The sequence below is a fragment of the Oreochromis niloticus genome, linkage group LG9 (genome assembly GCF_001858045.2).
Source record: "Oreochromis niloticus isolate F11D_XX linkage group LG9, O_niloticus_UMD_NMBU, whole genome shotgun sequence".
In the NCBI taxonomy this organism is placed as follows: Eukaryota; Metazoa; Chordata; class Actinopteri; order Cichliformes; family Cichlidae; genus Oreochromis; species Oreochromis niloticus.
In genome coordinates, this window is record NC_031974.2 from 33740301 (window position 1) to 33760964 (window position 20664).

Consider the following 20664-nt stretch of genomic DNA (forward strand, 5'->3'; position numbering starts at 1 on the left):
TTACCTGGTCCACAAACATCTCCCACCAGGTAGGGAAAGCACAACAAAGGCTGTACTTCCTCAGGAAACTACGTCAGGCCCAATTACCCCAAAGACTGCTAGTAAACTTCTACCGCTCCACCATCGAGAGCCTTCTGACTTACTGCTGCACACTCTGGTTCAACTGCTGCACCGCGGAGGATAAGAGGAAACTGCAGCAGGTGGTGAGGGCAGCAGAGCGGGCAATCGGCACTTCACTAACTCCCCTCAGAGACATCTATACTGGCAGACTTCAGCAGAAAGCCAGCATCATCATCAAAGACCCCTCGCACCCTGGACACTCACTTTTTTCCCCCCTTCCCTCTGGTAAACGCTACAGGTCCATCAGGTCAAAGACAAACAGACTCAACAGAAGTTTTTACCCACAGGCTGTCAAACATGCCCTACCTCCACCCTGATTGGAGGATAACTGCACTGCCAACACCCATGGACATTACACCTTATTTATAAATCGTATTTCTGTTTATATTATATATTCCAACAGCGTGATGAGAATGAAATTATTTTACCTCTCATCACAGCTTTTCCTGCTTCCCACAGAACACATGCTGATGTTCCTGGCAAGTCATTATAGTCTAAATATAAATTCCACTCTTTTTTAAAATATTTAATTAAATCTTCATCTTTAAGCAATGATGTATTAAATCTCCAGTATTTACTTGGTGGATTGTTCTTATGTATGAGTGTTAAAGATACGGGAGCATGATCGCTGACAGCTATAGGGTGGACCCTGGGGTGGATAGAGTGTATATTAACTTTCAGCTCAGAAGTCTTACTGAATGTCCGGATTCAGAATGTGTTCTTCTATGAACATGGCAATCAGCAGAAATATTTTAAATGCCAGTTGTAAATTTCTAACAACATAAAGCACTCGTTTCTCTCTTTGAGGAGAGCTGGTACTTTTAACCTCCAACATAAAACTACATCTGTTGAAGTTTCTTTGGTGCAGGAACCCAGTGAGCAACTTTCAAACAAATGAGAAGATGTATAAACAGCTGTTTGGTAATAGCTTTTAACATTGACTGCACACTCTAATAACTGCAATAGTTGTTCTACATACAGAAACTTAAAACTTAAAAACATCCCTGTTTTTGTTTTTGTTTTTAGCCGGAGCCTAGCTGGGCAGATGAAATTTAACCAATGTATTTCCCAAAATGTTGAAGTATTTTGGAGGAAACTCTGTCTTCACTATAACCATATAACTATAACTAACAAACCATATTTATGTAGAAACCATGGTAAATCTTCCAGAGACTGTTAAAACAATTCCCCCATTCACACATTTACAGAACCTGGATTCACTTACTGACCAACACAAGCTTTTAAAATGGGGGCCAGTATTAAGTGTCTTCTTGTAATGTCACTATGTCATATAGTGTGTCCTCTGAGAAGATGAAGCTTGACATCAGTTCTTGATTCTCTATGTTCACCACAGTTCTCTCCATCTTCATCTGACAAGTGCAGCCTAACATTTGCGTCATTAAAAGTGCTCCCACGGGTCTGATTGTCACTCCGCCTGTTATATTCAGCCTAACCCACTGAGGATTTTGCTTTTAATGTAATTGGGCATGGAATTATGGGAATGCACACTTCTGAATCTCCAATTCCCTATTTCCATATCTTTCAGCAACACAGCCCACTATCTCTGTCTGTCACTGTCTCATTATTCTCTGGGGAAACAAAAGGGACCCTAAATAAGATAAACAGTAGCAGATGGATGGATGGACTGATTGATGGAATCTTAAAAAAAAGATGTTCAAGTTTCTTTTAAAAATGCAACTTAAAAATGAATTAGGAATACAGATTAATTCTCATTCTAACACGGCTGATGAGCCCCTCCTAACTCATTCCAAGCAGATTTCTTTCCGTGTCCAAGCACAGAAATGTTGGTTGAAACACTTCACTCTGTTATCAAAGAACCGGGAATTACGTTAAGTAACCCAAAGTTCTTTTTCTAACTTCGCTCTGTGTTTCACTGTGGGAGATATGGCCGATGTGTTTTTTGGCCAAATAAACGGCTCGTTTTTTGTTAAGATTCACTTGGGTCCACAAACACACCGGCTACTCAGCTGTGACAGTTGAGACGCAGTGTGTGTGAGAGTCCAAAGACATTCCTTATAGCCTTTGGCACATCTTCAGTATTCTTTATCACTGTAAAAGAACAACTCTGCAGCAGAGACATTGAGCTGTTAGCCGTTAGCATGCGTCCGTACTACCTGCCCCGGGAATTCTCGCATGTTATCGCTATAACAGCGTATGTCCCCCCCCCCCGGCCAACGTGGATGCAGCCTGTGACTCTCTCCACTCTGTGGTCAGCAGACTGCAAACACAATCTCCGAGAGCCCTCTTCATAATATCAGGGGACTTTAATCATGCCTCACTGGACTCCACACTGCCCACCTTCACCCAGTATGTGACCTGCCCAACCAGACACAATAAAACACTGGACTTACTGTATGCCAATGCAGAAGAGGCATACAGTTCATCACCTCTCCCTCCCCTGGGCAGATCTGATCACAACCTGGTGCACCTTGTCCCTGTGTATGAGCCCTTAGTGCACAGGGAGCCACCAGCCACCCGCACAGTACAGAGATGGTCGGAGGAGAGCGAGGAGGCTCTTAAGGATTGTTTTGAGTCGACTGTGTGGGAGGTGATCTGTGACGACCACGGAGAGGACATCGACAGCCTTACTACATGCATTACTGACTATATTAATTTCTGTGTGGATAACACCGTACCTACCAGGACTGTACGGTGTTTCTCCAACAACAAACCCTGGATTACCCCAGAAATTAAAGCTGTCCTCAAGCAGAAGAGGAGGGCCTTCAAATCCAGAGACAAGGAGGAGTTGAAAAGGGTGCAGAGAAAGCTGAGGGGACTGATAAGGAATGGGAAGGACAGCTACAGGCAGAAGATGGAGAACCAGCTTCAGTAAAACAACGTTGGTGAAGTCTGGAGAGGCCTCAGAACCATCTCAGGCCACAAACATCAGAACTCTCTGCCTGGGAGGGATGTGAGGTGGGCAAATGAACTGAATCATTTCTTCAACAGATTTGATTCAGCCATGAGGCAGTCTCCAACATCGGCTGCAGACTCACCCACCCCACTGCTGCTGTTCCACCTCTGACACCTCAGACACTTCACACCTCCTCTATTCACCCTGCTCACCCCTCCCCACCCCCAACAACAGCATCCAATACACACTCAACACAAGGCTCCAGCCTGTCTCTCTCAACCACCCAGGTTCGGAGGGAACTGAGGAGGATTAAAGCCAAGAAGGCAGTGGGTCCAGATGGCATCAGCTCGAGGGTCGTCAGGTCCTGCGCGGACCAACTGTGTGGGGTGATGGAGCACCTCTTCAACCTGAGCCTGAGGCTGGGACGAGTCCCACAGCTCTGGAAAACCTCCTGTGTTGTACCAGTGCCAAAGACTTCACGCCCCAAGGACCTCAACAGCTACAGGCCGGTGGCTCTGACATCCCACGTGATGAAGACCCTGGAGCGGCTGGTCCTGGCTCAGCTTCGGCGCCTGGTGAGCTCATCACTGGACCCACTTCTGTTTGCCTACCAGCCTGGCATTGGAGCGGATGATGCTGTCATTCACCTCCTACATTGTTCCCTCGCTCACCTGGAGACCGCTGGGAGCACTGTGAGAATCATGTTCTTTGATTTCTCCAGTGCCTTCAACACCATTCTTCCCTCGGTTCTGAAGGACAAGCTGGAGAACTCTGGAGTGGACCATCACCTCACAGCATGGATACTGAACTACCTCACCGACCGACCACAGTATGTGAGGACTCAGGGCTGTGTGTCGGACAGGGTCGTCTGCAGTACGGGGGCCCCACAGGGAACGGTTCTGGCTCCGTTCCTCTTCACCATCTACACTGCAGACTTCTCCCACAACTCCACCCAGTGCTTCCTGCAGAAGTTCTCTGATGACTCTGCAATAGTCGGCCTCATCACTGATGGGGGCGACAAGGAGTACAGAGGACTGACTCAGGACTTTGTGGACTGGTGCCAGCTGAACTACCTCCAGATCAATGCCAGTAAAACCAAGGAGCTGGTGGTAGACTTCCGCAGGCACAAGCATCCTCCACTGCAACCACTGAACATCCAAGGTATCCAAGGCTGTGGACAGCTACAGGTACCTTGGTGTTCATCTGAACAGCAAACTGGACTGGACTCATAACTCAGACGCCCTCTACAGGAAAGGGCAGAGCAGGCTGTACCTGCTGCGGAGACTCAGGTCGTTTGGAGTGGAGGGCCCACTCCTGAAGACCTTCTATGACTCTGTGGTGGCCTCAGCCATCTTCTATGGTGTGGTCTGCTGGGGCGGCAACATCTCTGCTGGGGACAGGAAGAGACTGAACAGGCTGATCCACAGGGCCAGCTCTGTTCTAGGATGCCCTCTGGACCCAGTGGAGGTGGTGAGTGACAGGAGAATGGTGGCTAAGCTGTCATCCCTGTTGGACAACATCTCCCACCCCATGCATGAGACTGTGACAGCACTGAGCAGCTCCTTCAGTGGGAGACTGCGGCACCCACGGTGTGGGACGGAGAGATTTCGCAGGTCTTTCCTCCCCACTGCTGTCAGACTCCACAATAAAGACTTCAACTGATCTAACACACACATCCACACATGTGCAATAACACTAAGTGCAATAATCTTTTTCTGAAAAAGTTGTATTTTTTTACTCAGTTGTATAAAGCATTTGCATTCTATTTTTATCCTATTGTATATTTTATTCTATTTATTCTACTGTATATAGTATTTTATTTTATTCTATTCTTTACAGTTGTGTACAGTATTCTTATTTCTATTCTATTCTATTCTTATGGTATTCTAATTTTGCTATATAACTTTTGCACTGTCCACTTCCTGCTGTGACAAAACAAATTTCCCACGTGTGGGAGTAATAAAGGTTATCTTATCTTATCTTATCTTATCTTATCTTATTTTATCTTATCTTATCTTATCTTATCTTAACTTGTCCCACATTGTCCATTTAATGAGGTTGAATGGAGATGCAATGAATATCGGAGGACAGTATCTTCATGCTTGAAAACAAGGACTCCACTGATATCAGTGTGATGAAATGAGTCACTGCGGTCCAAAGAACAAAAGAACACTCTATGTTAATATCAATATTTCTGTTAAAAACTCACAAGTTCAGCAATACAGTAAAGCTAGAGGAGAGTCAGACACATGAGAAAAACTACACTAGTTAGAAATGCACATGCAGAGTAAACAGATCACATTTTAAAATGTAAAGGACTTGAAAAAGTATTCGTACCCATTAACATTACACATTTTGTCACATTACAACCACAAACTTATCCTCCTAAGACCCGAACTCTTCCACAACATGCATTTTTAATTTCTCTTTGATATTTGGGCATATTGGGGCCCGATAAATGTAAAAACAAAGAATTACCAGATTTTTTTTTTTACCTTATTTTTGTTTTTATGAAAAATCAGAGCCACATATGAGGATATTCGTTTAAAATTTTGATAGAACAGTAGTAGTATAATGTCCTCGTAAGTGGATATCAGGCCCATGTAGAGCAAAATTGAGTATTTTGGTCTAAATAACCCAAAATGTGATGTCCACATATGTGGACGGCAGGTCCTAGGAGGTTAAATGTATTTTATTAGGATTGAATGTGATATTCCCATACAGAGTCGTGCATAAAATGAAATAGAAACAATATGATAAATAAAATTAAATCTCAGGTCCTCTGAGAGAAAGCTTTGTGCAAGAAAAACCTGCTGAAATTATAGCTACATACCTTAAAGTCTTTTAGGTTGTGTCTGTACCAACTTTGCACATTTGTTGTGTATTCTTCTTTCCAAAATAACTCCAGTTTGCTCTGTTTTTGGATGCTGCATTGAACAACGCTTTGTGAGATGTTCAAAGCTTGGGATATGTTTTTATAAACTAGCCCTGCTTCAACCAGCCTTCACAGAACAAAGTAAAGTGGGCTTAATAAATAATCACTTCACACTTTTCAGAATTTTATTTGTAAAAAATTTTTAAACGTGTTATTGTTACATTTCACAGTTACATGCTACTTTGTGGTGGTGTATCAAAAATCTGGAGCACAAGAGTCCAAAATCAAAACCCAGTTCAGGTGGTCTACCAGACTGCAGGGCAGGAGGCTGGGGACAAAGATGGAGACGGAGGTTCATCAGGCGGTACTGGGCCATCAGGTTCAGGTGGCATGGGACTCACTGGGACAGAATTCTTGGGGCCTTCAAATGGCTGGGGCCCACAGGCAAACTCTGCTTGCGTTACTAAAACACCAACACCAACTGGACTGGTCATGACAACAAGATGCTTTAGTATCTTCCTTTATAAATCAAAGAAAAGACTAAGGGACAAGAGGGGATTGCTAAAGGAAACTAAACAACCGAAAGTAATTTCAATTTCACATAATACAATCAGAAAACTCAAAAGCACGAGGACACAAACTATACCATTAGAAACCAGGTAGCGTCTTGTTTTGATTGTAAGGACTGATTTAAGTAAACAAGCAAAAAATTGAGAAATCTAAAATACTGTGACACATTTATAGAGAACAGGAGATGTGGTTCAAACTTCCTGTATGACCACTGTAGGGTCTTGTATAGCATATATAGTGAGCACCTACTGGTACAACAGGCCACAGGCTTTATGGGTTAGAACACATAATTCTACCTGCATACCATGGACAAAAGGAGGTTAATGTGCCTTTGATGGTACAAAATTCTCTTCTTATCAAGTTCCTTTTAGGGTAATATAATCTGGGGGAATCCAAGAGAGTCACCAGAAGGTGGCAGTCCCATCTTCTCAGGTTTTAAAGCCGGCCAGGTTAGAGCAGGCTCTCTAAACCACCTCTGTAGTAAAGGTTATTCATTTTTTGAATCCATCTCCAGTATAGAGTCATAACAGGCATAGACTATGAGGTGCATGTATGTCTTAATGGGGCTCACATTCTGATGTCAGAGCGCAGCTGAGTCCTATGCTGGCTGTGTGTAGAAGGAATCCTATTCAAGGTGACAACAGACACAATGTAATGCAAATGTTGCCCATCTGAACATGCAAAGTTCCTTCATTTTAACGTTGTCATAAAGTTAGGGAAGATATAAAGAAGAGGTTTATTTTAACCCTCCTCTTGTGTTAGGGTCGGCACCGACCCATTTTAAATTTCAAATGCATAAAAAAATCACATACATTTGTTTATTGTATCAAGGCTTTTTGACTTTGTCAGGAACCTCTATTTCTACAAAATAAAACAAAAAAAAATCTTTTCACTAAATTATAAAATGCCCTATTTGAAATTATGACCTTTGTGTTGTTAGGGTCGGTTTCGACCCAGGTATAATATTATGAGTATAATGCAATAATTAAAGCCAAAACTGAAATCATAAGTGAACTGTCAGCTAAAACACTGACACCAAGCTCCTCTCCTAATCATATGAGCTTTAGGGGATTCTTATTTTGCGTGTTTTTCCAGTACACCTGCACAAAAATAAAACAAAATAAAGACGGGCATGTCAAGACATGTGAGGTGAATTCACTCATTTGAGTGGCCATTTGACTTCCAGAGGGCACATTTACAAATTCCAGCATACAAAAATGAGAAGAAGATTCACAGTGAGCCAAGTTCTGGATCATATTTTTGGTGAAAATGAAGGAGAGGACACAAAGCAGCACAGCGATTCAGATCGGCAGGTTTCTAAGGAGGAAGACAATGTGGAGTATCATCCAGAAGACACAGACACATCTGATCAGAGGTGGAGGTCGCTGGTGCTGAAGCTACTCCTGCTGAAAGATTCAAGTCCAAAAATGGTAAGATCTTTTGGAGCTCAGTACCTCATGAAGTACATAGCAGGGCAGCTGCTGCAAATGTAATCAAAATGACCCCTGGAATCACAAGGTTTACTCTGACCAAAGTCAGTGACATCAAGAGATGTTTTGAGCCATTTATGCCATTGTCACTAAAAAGAATCATCATTATTATGATAAACCTTTGAAGGAAAAAAAGTCCATGGTGACATGTGGAAAGATATTGATGAGGAATACCTGGATGTGTTCTTCTTCTTGCTGGAGTGTACAGATACTGCAATGAGACCACTGATAGTTTATGGGACGCATCGACAGGCAGAAATATTTTCTGGGCAACGATGTCACTTCACACATTTGATATCATTTTGATTCAAGAGACCTCAGATTTGACAACAGAGAGACCAGACCGAGGTCTGACAAGCTTGCTCCCATCAGAGATGTCTGGGTGAGATGGGTGCAGCTTCTTCCGCTGATGTTCATCCCAGGGCTAGAAGTGACAGTGGATGAACGTCTTGTCCACTTTTCGAGGAAAATGCCCCTTCCGGCAATACATACCCAGTAAGCCAGGGAAATACGGCAGAAAAATCTGGGAACCCTGTGATGCAAAAACCAACTATGCCTGGAATGTACAGATTTTCAGAGTCAAAGCTGCGAGTGGCATCCCTGAGAAGAACCAATGAAAATGTGTGGTCCTTGATATGACCACTGGACTGCAGGGTCACAATATCAGCTGTGATATTTTATTTTAATTTTTATTTTTTTTTACCAGATATGACCTCGGACAAGAACTTCACAAAGGAAACTTCACAAAGGTGTAGCTGTATCACTGGGAAGTGATAAAAAGCCCACAATTATCCATGACTATAACCAAAACAAAGGAGGAGTGGACTTTTTCTTTTTTTTCAGTTTATATTAAAGCTCTACTGCTGAAAAATAACAACATTTTTTTGTCTTTTCTTGATGTAAATATCTATGGGTCGAAATTGACCCGTAACACCATAGATGTCATTTTAGTTATTAATCTTAAAATGAAAAAATCTATAAAACAGATTTATTTAAGAGATGTGTCCTATACCCCTCAGTAATAGTCAGGTAACACAAAAACCTTTTATTTATTAATATGATTCACTTGAGGTTAATTTTACTATTTTTTTTTAATTGAAATCGAGGGGTATTGTGACAAAAAAAGACCCAGAGGCCCACACCAAAGGTATTAAAACCAACATTTTCATGGATGAGGAAGCCTAACAAGGTAACCAAGAGATGAGAAACAAATTGGATGATAACTTATTGTTTTTAGTGTATTTTATAGCTGATTTAATTCACGGGTCAAAACCGACCCGTTAACATAAGAGATGATAATAGAAAGCTAACACAAGAGGAAGGTTAAATCAGTGTTCTGTAAATATTTTCCGTCACTGACTTCTGCAAGACTGCCGTGTGGTAAAATCACAGCCGGGCTGTAAGTTTGGGTTTGGAGGTCGTTGGCTTCTACGGGGGTTGGAGAGCTGTTCGAATGGTTTTCCTACCTGGTCAGGTTTGTTGATTGTGTTGAACTGACAGTTTGTTTCAAGGAGGACAGTACACGATCCCACAGTTACCTCAAGATAAAATGATGTCAGAGTTTCCATGAACGCAGCAATGAGGTGAAAACTGTTTATCTGACTGAACTAAATAAACTAAACTAAACATCACTCTATCAAGTGGAAAGGACTACTCTATATTTGTAAGTTACTCTTTGTTATAAATTCAACATGATGTCATAAAGTTTGCAGATGTCTTAGTAACATACTCTGGGCTGCATACTTTAAAGAATGGGATTTTAACAGCAATTTAAAAGGACAAAACACATCAGTGGCAATGATACTGGAATGCAAACATCACTTTCTGTGTTGCCTTTTCAATTAATTTTATTTTATTTATACAGCATCAAATCACAGCAACAGTCATTTTATATTGTAAGGTCGACCCTACAATAATACATACAGAGAAAAACCCAACAATCATATGACCCCCTATGAGCAAGCACTTTGGCGACAGTGGGAAGGAAAAACTCCCTTTTAACAGGAAGAAACCTCCGGCAGAACCAGGCTCAGGGAGGGCGGCCGGGGTGAGCACAACCTCAATTTTACTTGCTGCAAGCAAATATCTATATGAATACTTTAATGAAAGGCTCAATGTTATGATTCTGTTACAATTATATAATCCCTGAACAAATTTAAAGATATAAGCAAGCCTGTAGCAGCTGTGGCTCTCAGTGAATGTACACACTCTGTGTTCCCTGTGATGAAGATGATGATGAATGCTTGATTCATCATCAGCATGCACTTTTCTTCATGGTGCAGACTGAATAGACTGCATCATGAGGAAGAGAATCAGGTCTGTATCACATTTCCGGGATTTTGTTAGATTTTCGTATGCGTCACCACTTTGCATGCATCGTGCTTGTTGCAGCAGAATCCTGCATTATGTAACCCTGTTGAGCAGTGCAGCTGTTAGGCTGCTCTAGAGCTGGGCTGTGCTGACACTATGTTGCATCAGGTGTGAAGATAAAAATAAAAAACATTCAGCTCAACAGTAAAATAGATCACAGAGATCTAACATTACCTGAGGTGGTTTTCCTGCAGACTGCTGCTCTGTTTGTGAGATAAAAACAGTTAGTGGAGGTTAATATGCTGCAGGTGTCACAGTGTCATGCAGATCCTGTTTAAGCAAAAGGAAAATATCCTGAAATTAATTAACAGACTGCCTTCTAGAAATAATGATCAAATCTTTATAGGTTTTATGAAATATGTTATCTAACGTCTTGATGCATTCTCAATCATCCAGGAAAGTAAATCTCCAAAAGTTGAATCTGTTCATCTGGACGTAGCGTTTTGTGGGAGAAACGTTTCGTCACTCATCCAAGTGACGAAACGTTTCTCCCACAAAACGCTACGTCCAGATGAACAGATTCAACTTTTGGAGATATGTTATCTAACGTTAAACACTTTACAATCATTTGGCACTAAGATCAAATGTTTTGGAAATACATTACTGCGCTGCAGCTGTACAGTCAGTGAACGTTCTCATATGCCTGTGTTAGTATCACTGCATCACATCCTAAATAACTTTGCTTCACAATATTCAGTACAACTGACCAATCCTCTATGATTCTCTTCATTGTCTCTGACACTGACATCTCTCAGGAGGGGTGTGTACGTTATGCAGGTAATGAAACAATGGAAACAAATGTGCGAGTTTGATTGAAGGTTTTACAGCTCAGAGGTAAGGGGCCATGATTGGAAATAAAAACCTCTCAGAAGGCCTTGGGAGGAAAAAAAAGTCTGCTCTCTTCTGTTTGCTAAAGTGCACCATCACACTCTTTCACAAAGATGCAATGAGGAGTGAGAAACGAATCACCTGTTATGAAGTGTGAGACAGAGACTTCTTTGTGTGGTGCTCTCCGTTGGTGATGGCTCCCTCTGTGGTAGAGCATCATTTCCTGTTCCTGTTACACACACAGTTGTGTTTTTGTGTAGCCAATGTAATTAAAAACTCATAGATAACATCTTATTTCATAGTGTGATCTTCACATGCTTTATCTGAAGGAGACTATCTGCTGATTCACCTGCTGATTGTGTTCACAGTATTCACTCACTGTGTCGTTAGGGATTCACTAGCTCTCCCCTGTTACTTCTCCCCCTGCAGATTGTCCCGAGCAGCCAGTAAAACAGGCTGAGGAGGAAGCACAGTCCTAAACAGAAGCCCCCGGTACACCACCAGCCTGTTCATGTGTGTGTGTAATCCCCACTCAGTGACACACCCACAGAGGAACAAACTCTGGTAATCGGCACATCTGTTCTGACACATGTGAAGCGAGAGACACAAGTCCCAAAATGTTGGTGATTGAGCACGCATCAAGACACTACAGACACCGGCAACCATAGTCAATTGTCTTCCAGGGGCCAGAGCAGGCGACACTGAGGGAAATTTAAAACTGCTGGCTAAGAGTAAACGTAAATACAGTAAGATCATAATTCACGTCGGCAGTAATGACACCCGGTTACGCCAATCAGAGGTCACTAAAATCAATATTGAATCGGTGTGTAACTTTGCCAAAACAATGTGGGACTCTGTAGTTTTCTCTGGTCCCCTCCCCAATCAGACCAGGAGTGACATGTTTAGCCGCATGTTCTCCTTAAATTGCTGGCTGTCTGAGTGGTGTCCAAAACATAATTTATAGATAATTAGGAAATTTCTGGGGAAAACCACAATTCCCCCAGAAATTCCTCTGAATTTGGTCAATTTATTAAACCACCCAAAACATGACTATCCAGTACTGGGAACAGGAAGCAGAAAGACATTCGATCTGTTATTAGACTCAATTGGCTTCTTTCAACATATAAAAGAGCCCACCCACCATATTAATCACACCCTAGATCTTTTTTTGACACCTGGCATAGAAACCGAACATTTAATGAAAACCCTCTTTTGTCTTTTCTGGACTGTAAAGCAGTGGGAACAGATCTCAGACACACTACATGTCTTTCTATAAGCTCATTAGATGGAGACTAAATAGTGTCTCACTAATTTAGACTAATTTAGAGAAAACTGTAGCCTAGAAAAATAGTTTGCTGCTTTATAAGAAAGCCCTCCGCAAAGCCAGAACATCTTACTATTCGTCACTGATTGAAGGAAATAAGAACAACCCCAGGTTTCTCTTCAGCACTGTAGCCAGGCTGACAAACAGTCAGAGCTCTACTGAGCCAACAATCCCTTTAACGTTAACTAGTAATGACTTCATGAACTTCTTCACAAATAAAATTTTAATCACTAGAGAAAGAGTTATTATTGTTACTATTTACCTAAAGTAAGTGTATCGTGTATTGAATTGTGTGATTTGTCTGTTCACACAGCTCTCTCTTAGTAGTTTTTTTTTCACTTGTTTGGTATGTATGCTTGGATTCTTTCTGTTTTCAATATTCAAGAGTCACATGCACAGTTATACAAGTACAACAGGCAGTGAAATGTATCCTGACGCACTCCTTGACTGTGCAAAACGGCAGGGAAGAACATTATATACATTAAGTGAATATATACATGGGGAGCACTATGTACAGCAAGTGGGTGAATTATGGACATTACATTGTTGTTAAAGTGTGTAGAAGAGAGTCCTGTCTCAGTCATGGGTGTGTGTGTGTGTGTGTGTGTGTGTGTGTGTGTGTGTGTGTGTGTGTGTGTGTGTGTTATGGTTTAGGGCCCGGATGGCTTGGGGACAGAAGCTCCTCTTGAGTCTCTCTGTCCTTGCCTGGATGCTGTGGAACCTTCTGCCGGATTGCAGAAGTTGGAACAGTTTGCTGCCAGGATGGGACGGGTCCTTCAGTATCTGTGCTGCTCTGGTCCAGCATCTCCTGGTGTAGGTGTCCTGAAGGGGGGGGAGAGCAATCCTGCAGCAGCGTTCTGCTGTACGGATCACTCTCTGGAGAGCTTTTTGGTCCTTAACACAGCTGTTCCCAAACCAGGATGTGATGTTCTGTGTGAGGATGCTCTCCACAGCGCCTGTATAGAAAATCCTGAGGATCTTTGGAGAGACCCTGAACTTCCTCAGTTGTCGGAGGTGATACAGGTGCTGCCTTTTTGGTCTGGACCTGAATGTGGGCAGACCATGTCAGGTCTGAGGAGATGTGGACACCGAGATATTTGAAGGACTGCACCCTCTCCACTGGAGCTCCACTGATGATAATGGGCTTGTAGTCTCTGTGCTGAACAGGGATGGGTATTGATAAGATTTTCACGATTCAGATTCCATTTTCGATTCTGTTTAACGATTCAATTCTTTATCGATTCTCTTATCGATTCTTATTTTTTAAAAAGGAGAACACTAAGGTCGATTAGCTTAGAACTTTGTTTTATATCTTCTGTTTGAACAAGATAGAAATTTAGGAGTAACATGGCCTTACAAACCCAACAGTGAGATCTTAAGAGATCCACAGCCTACGGCTCTTCAATGGGGTGTCACAGGGTCCCCGGGGAAAAAATTGTAAATGTAAAATAATAAAATAAATATTCTTCTGTAGCAATAACAAAGTATAACATAAATTATTCTGTAGCAATTACACAAGAATATCCAGTAATGTCCCTGCCTACAATTAAACACATTCACTTACCGAAAATCGGGGGCATCTGCTGTGGCACATGGGTGCAAGCCTTTGACCACAAACTTAGTCACTGCTCGGTGACATTCGTCTATCCTGGCCTGAAAGGAGACGCTGCCGGTAGACTGCAGCGAAAACTGCCAGCCAGACTCTGTCTGTCTCATCATGGTCGCCTAAATGCACAGTAATGGCAGGTTTTGTAATAAAGCAGATCGCGCTAACATAATATGCACCGTTAGTTGATTATTTACCTGCCGCATTAATGGGAGATGACGTGCAAACGTTACCGCTGCTGCTGGGTTGAGAAGTCCGGAGCGGAATTAAAAACACGACATTCATTTAAGGTCATCGTGTGTTTTGTGAGCAAATGCTTTTGCATATTGGCAGTGTTTCCTCCTTTAAATGAAATATCTACTTTGCAAGTATTGCAAGTTGCCCTGTTGTCATCCGTTCTCGTAAAGTATAACCAAACTTTTGAGCGTTTAAGCCGCCATGTTTCCTGCCAGGTAAATGACGCTCCGCAACGTGGTGATGTCTTTCGGGGCGACTGGAATCGATAAGGGAATCGTTTGCAAAAATGGCAAATGATTCCAAGGAATTGAAACAGTGGGAACCGGTTCTCAACAAGAACCGGGTTTCGATACCCATCCCTAGTGCTGACTCCTCCTGAAGTCCACCACAAGACTTCAGGAGTCAGCACAGAGACTACTACTACACCCTGAGATCTTAGACAGCAGTCTTGACATATGATGGAACAAACACAAATTTTTAAATAAATCGTTGTATTTTTTGTTGATTTTCCTGATGGAGAATCCCTCACACACACAAGCCCACTCACTCCCACAGTCAGTGCTTGAGTCTTTTCCTGAGATTGGTGTACATTATGGCAAATGTAACACATCCTAAGACTTTTTCCATGCTTTCCACATACACATAACTACACACACAAGCCTGCAGTCGTCTGCACAAACAAGTGTAAATGTACAGTCGTGCAAACCCATCGAAAATTCCTTAGCACTCCATTTATTATGTTTCAGAGCACTGCTTTATTTAAATAATCGTGTTTGGGAATTACAGCCATCTTACATATAACCCTCATTTTAAGGGATTCAAAATAATTGAATTAATTGACAGACCAGTCCTCTGCCCTCATTAATCTGTGAGAAATGTGTGACATTCACACTGTGACAAAAAGACCTTCAATTGTTTTCAAGTGCTAAACTTGTATCTGGTGTCTTTTTCATGGAGACCTCAATATGAGGTCTGAACAGATGCTGATGAAAGTAAAGAAGGCCATCATTGGGCCAAGCAAGGCCAAAACGTGGCCCAATGAACAGTCTGGTACAATCAGTGTTACAAAGGAGCAATTTGGGGGGAGCATGGAGACACCAGCAGGGGGAGACTGCACCACTCTTTCCTCAGGAAACACCTTCACACCGACTTTGGGAAATTTTTATCAGTATGTATCCTGTCCTACCAGATGGGATAAAATCTTGGACCTTTGTTATGGATCAGTGAAGAATACTTATAAATCCCTCCCACTTCCTCCGCTGGACTGTTGTTATGTGGTCAGAAGAATCTGTGCTTTGCAGGAATGTTTTAAATGCACCGAATGGGAAGTTTTTAGCCAGTCTTGTGGAGATGATCTTTGGTGGATGCTACTAGCTCATATGCAGTTTTTTGTAAAGACATGATTGTACCCTGTAAGCGTGTTAAAGTGTACCTTAACAATAAGCCACGGGTCACCAAAAGCATTACAGTTTTTACAGTTTTTTCTGATGGCTTGAGCACATTTTTTGTAACTATTGGCTATTTTTGCAAAACTCTACACACAAATAAGAAAACTCTTCACCCAATCAGCAAAACATTGTAGTTTTCTTGTAAAAGCGAATAACCTTTGCTTAACTCACCACACCTTTGTAAAAATGGTATTTTTGTATCAGACAGTAAACACAAGCCATCAAATTAATAAGCACACAATGCACCAACTACACACTGATGGTATGAATGAAAAACACATCTGGCTTTTGCTTTCTCTGTGCACAAGGTAGGCTATGTCAGTTTGAGCTCATACTTTTGTCATAGATCCGTAAGCATAGAGGGATCCAAACTTCAAGTACTGGTGTTTATTCACACACATCAAAACAAACACAAGTGTTTATTTCCAAGTCAAAACGAAATAGTAATTTCACTGAGGAAAAAAAAGAAATCAGTCTACATCGTGTCGTCTCTGTGGATCTGGCCACAAAATTTCGTCTACATCACATGAAATGTCCTCTAGTCCAGCGGTCCCCAACCTTTTTGTGCCACGGACCGGTTTATGCCAGACAATATTTTCACGGACCGGCCTTTAAGGTGTCGCAGATAAACACAACAAAATAAAACTAGTACCGGTACCAAAAAAAAGAAGATTTATTCATAACACACGTGAAAAGACCCAGGAAAAGCGAGTTAACGATAAAAACGATAACAAAATAACGCTGAAAACCGATAAAAACCCTGAAAACCATACATTTCACACCTGAGCCTCAACTCTCGTGGCCGGGTACCAAACGACTCACGGGCCAGTACCGGTCCGGGGCCCGGGGGTTGGGGACCGCTGCTCTAGTCCAAGGCACAGGGGAAAATATCTTCTGGAATTTTACATCTATGGTATTGTTGTGTTTCTCATTAGCATGGCAGTGCTACAAGTCTTAGTACAAAGTGACTGTACTAACCGACTCTCATTTCAAAATGTCCTTATGATGCTTGCTACAGTGTAGCGGCTCAAGTTAGGCTGAACCCGTTGGCCAGCTTCCCTCAGGGTCACTCCACGGTTGATTACATGGTCCACTATTGTAGCTCTGATGTCATCAGCAATTCTATTTCTTACTCTTCTTACCCTTCCTCTCCCCCCTCCTCGTCCTCCTCTTGCTCCTCCTTGTCCTTGTCGTTCTCTTCGTCCTACTTCTTCACCTCCACATCCTCTTCCTCGGCCTCCTCTACTTCTCACTCTTCCTGCTCCCTCCACTGTACTCCACACACAGAGCTTACCTGTATTATAGAGCTTAGGCTGATTGCAAAGTGAACTAATTATCTAAAAAAGTTTTCACATGTGACAGTGTGCCAGACAGTTGGCAAAATAGTGTAAATAATGGCCATAAATGTGTATAGTTTTGCTAGGAGTGTGTTGATCCTTTGGAAATTGAGTGTAAAGCAGTGAGTTGTATTTACAGTTCTGCAAAAAGAGTGCTGTGCAGTGGATTGTAGCTACAGGTTTGCAAAGTGTGTGTTACAAAATGGCAAACTGAGTGCAAAGCAGTGTTTGTGCTTTTAGTTTTGCAAACTCAGTGAGTGGTTTTGCTATAAGTATTAACCCTCATAATGTCCTCCCGATTTCCATACACCTGTGGTCCTCAGGGGTCAAAAATGTCCCCACTTCATTTGAGTGTTTTTTAAAATATAAAGTATACTTTGTCAATCAATTCAGTGTTACGTCTTAGTTTTACTTAAGACCAACACATTAACACAAAATTTACCCAACATTTTACATTTTAGGGCCACCAGACCTTGTTTACATAAAGTACACTGTGTTTTTGAGCGAAAATAAAACAAGAAAATAAAATATTTAAATGTTCAGATAATTTTGACTATCTGACTAACTACAGAGTGCTGTATATTGAACTTTAGTGAGAAAGTTTTTTTTGAACCATTTATAATTTTTAAATGGCAGCACATAATCACACCTGTGGTCCTCAGGGGTCAAAAATGTCCCCATCTGGTTTGATTGATACTTAATTACTATGAAGTGGATTTTTCCCCCACTTTTAATTAAAACTTAATTCAAACATTCTGACACATTTTTTTTATTCCATTTCAAATTTAAGTCTGATAAAAACCTTATAAAAATGAATTTTTTCTTTGTTTTCGGGTAAAAAATAAACCAAATCATCAGTTATTGTGATTATCGTTTCACAACCAGAGTCAGTTGCTTTAGCAGATGATCACAGACGGGTATATGTCAAAGTTAATTTAGAAAGCTGTTTTTAAACTACTTCAAGTTTTTTACTGGCAGCAAATAATCACATCTGTTGTCCTCTGCGCTCAAAAATGACTCAGTTTGCTTTGACTGTTTATAAAGCCATAAGTATAAAATATCATCCATCTCTGTGTTTCAAGGTTTTATTCAACTTTATTCCAACTCATTACCTGACAGTTTTCTATATTTTGGCATGGTAGGACACCAGGGCATGGGTGTGAGTGAAGGCAAACTTTCATGTCCATATTTGACACAAGTGCAGGAGGAAGCTCAGGTTTATAACTCTGCACTGGTCCCATCATGGACAGCTTTCTTTTCTGCAGTTGCAGGCCAGGGTCATATACAGTAAGCAAGTTGTTACAGGTGATTGTTTTCTTTTGGAAACCTTCTGCAATGTTAGGGACAACTCGCGTGTCCTGACTGCAGGTCAGACGGTTTGCCATCGTACACTAGCATGCTCCATGTACAGCTGGACCTGGCATCACATACTGCCCATGTTTTTATCTCATAGTTCCCCGGTTTACTTGGGATGTTCTGTTGCAATGGACAGAGTCCTCTGAAGGGGACTAGGAGCTCATACACAGTCACATCAGTACCAGGATCTTACATCACAGCAGGAGAAACACCTACTTGTTCCATACACCTCAAATGGGAGCACGTTTGTATCATGAACGATGATCATCTATTGTGTCTTTATCAAGAAATTATATCCTTTTTGTGCTTCTATGATTAATCTTGTGTCACCTTTAAAACTTCTCTACCAGACTCAGGATGTCATAAACTGGCCGTAGCGACTCTACTGGATGCACGGCAGTAAGAATCAACATTCCCACATATGCCTACAGCTGCATTCGATCCATTTTTCTTCCCCTCTCGTTGTCCCTCCTTGTTTGTCATTGAGTTGGCTGTAGAGCAGGTCATCTGCTAATTGGATGGTTGTTGGTTCAATCTCTGTGTGCTCTAGTCTGGAGTTCTTACCAAGGTGTCCTTGGGCAAGTTACTGAACCCCAACTTGGTCTCTGATGCATCCATTGGCATGTGAACGTTAAAAAGCAGAATACAAGCAGAATACACTGTGTATAATGCTTTCAGCACTCGAGTAGAAAAGCAATCGAAGGAGTATGGGACCTGGCATATGTGCTTGGACTGTAGTAGATTGTCTTTCTCTGTGGGACATGAGAGAGTCAGGCATCGTCTGTCACTGGGAAGGATAGAAGACCAGATCAATGTTTCCTCACATTACTGCAAATATGCCTCTGTCTCAGCTGACTCCTCTTTCCTGCTTGATTCTTTGTCTTCATCATAATTAAAATGGATGATGTGTAGTCCTCTGACACATCTTCTATTTCAGTTTCACATTCTGAAAACTCAAGAAACTTGCTGCACTGACTTAACAACGTGGTGTATGCTGTACAGTGCAGCGAGGAATGCCCAGACCTCTACATCGGAGAGACCAAACAGCCACTTCACAAGCGCATGGCACAACATAGAAGAGCCACCTCCACCGGACAAGACTCAGCAGTCCATCTGCATCTAAAGGTCAAAGGTCACTCTTTCGAGGATGCCAATGTTCACATTTTGGACAGAGAGGACAGATGGTTTGAAAGAGGAGTGAAAGAGGCCATCTATGTCCACTGTGAGCGACCATCTTTGAACAGAGGCGGTGGTTTATGACACCAACTGTCTGCCATCTATAATCCAGTTTTGAGTTCCCTCCCCAGACGCCTTAACGCCCACTCACATCCTGGGCATCTGACCTCAGGAAATCACACGACAAGGTGGGGCCAGGTTTCACAATGAGCTCACCCGAAACCCTGGCTGATTAGGTCCCACACCCGCTTTCACACCTTGGCGCATGTGATTAGAGGATCACCAAGGGGTCCTTTGTCCCTCCTTGGGGGGTTACTCCCACTGGGTTTAAATCTGGGACTCTCGGCCATTTGACCTTAGAACTGAAGAAGCTTCTCGGATGAGAGGTGAAACGTCTTCAAGCAACTCAAAGAAGTCCAGACGCTTTTCTTTGCAAACTCCTTTGACTACAAGGGTTAATAGTTTTAGAAATTGTGCTATAAGAATCACAGTTAGGGTTTAAGCATTCAGAAAAAACTGTAAATCCTGTTTAAGGAAAAATAGACTGGCTTTTAAAGAGGGGGCTGCTACTAACTTTCAGGCAGTCACCAAAGACCTGAAAACCAAAATCCTGAAAACAAAACAGAGCTACAAAAACCTTCTTGAAAGCAAATTGGCTGCAAAAAATTTGGATTCTGCCCGGACTTGTATGAAAACCACAGCAGGGCTTTAAAATCCCCAGAGCAGCAGTCAGATCATCTGAGACGTTTTATACTCAGGGATTTTGCAAACGCCTTGAGTATGTTTTATGCTCGTTTTAGTTCTTCTGATTTTAACGAGGATATTTTGGAACTGAAACAGAAAATGAAACATACTCAGCACTTTATCACTGAACTCAGTGGCCTAGCTGTGGTCCTGATAACATTAGTGGCCGCCTAATTAAACCTTGTGCTAAAGAGCTCGGTCCTATATTTCAGCTTATTTTGAATAAATCCTTGCCAATACAACATGTGCCCTCTCTTTGGACAGAAGCTGTCGTGGTTCCTGTCCCCAAATCTAGTCGTCCAAAGTTT

The 20664-nt window shown here is 42.0% G+C and overlaps 1 protein-coding gene across 1 annotated transcript in view; it reads left to right on the forward strand.

The window, feature by feature from the left end:
* The window catches only part of LOC112847800 (syncytin-A-like), a 670150-nt gene that overhangs the window by 293298 nt on the left and 356188 nt on the right, over positions 1-20664 (forward strand). The window lies entirely within an intron of this gene.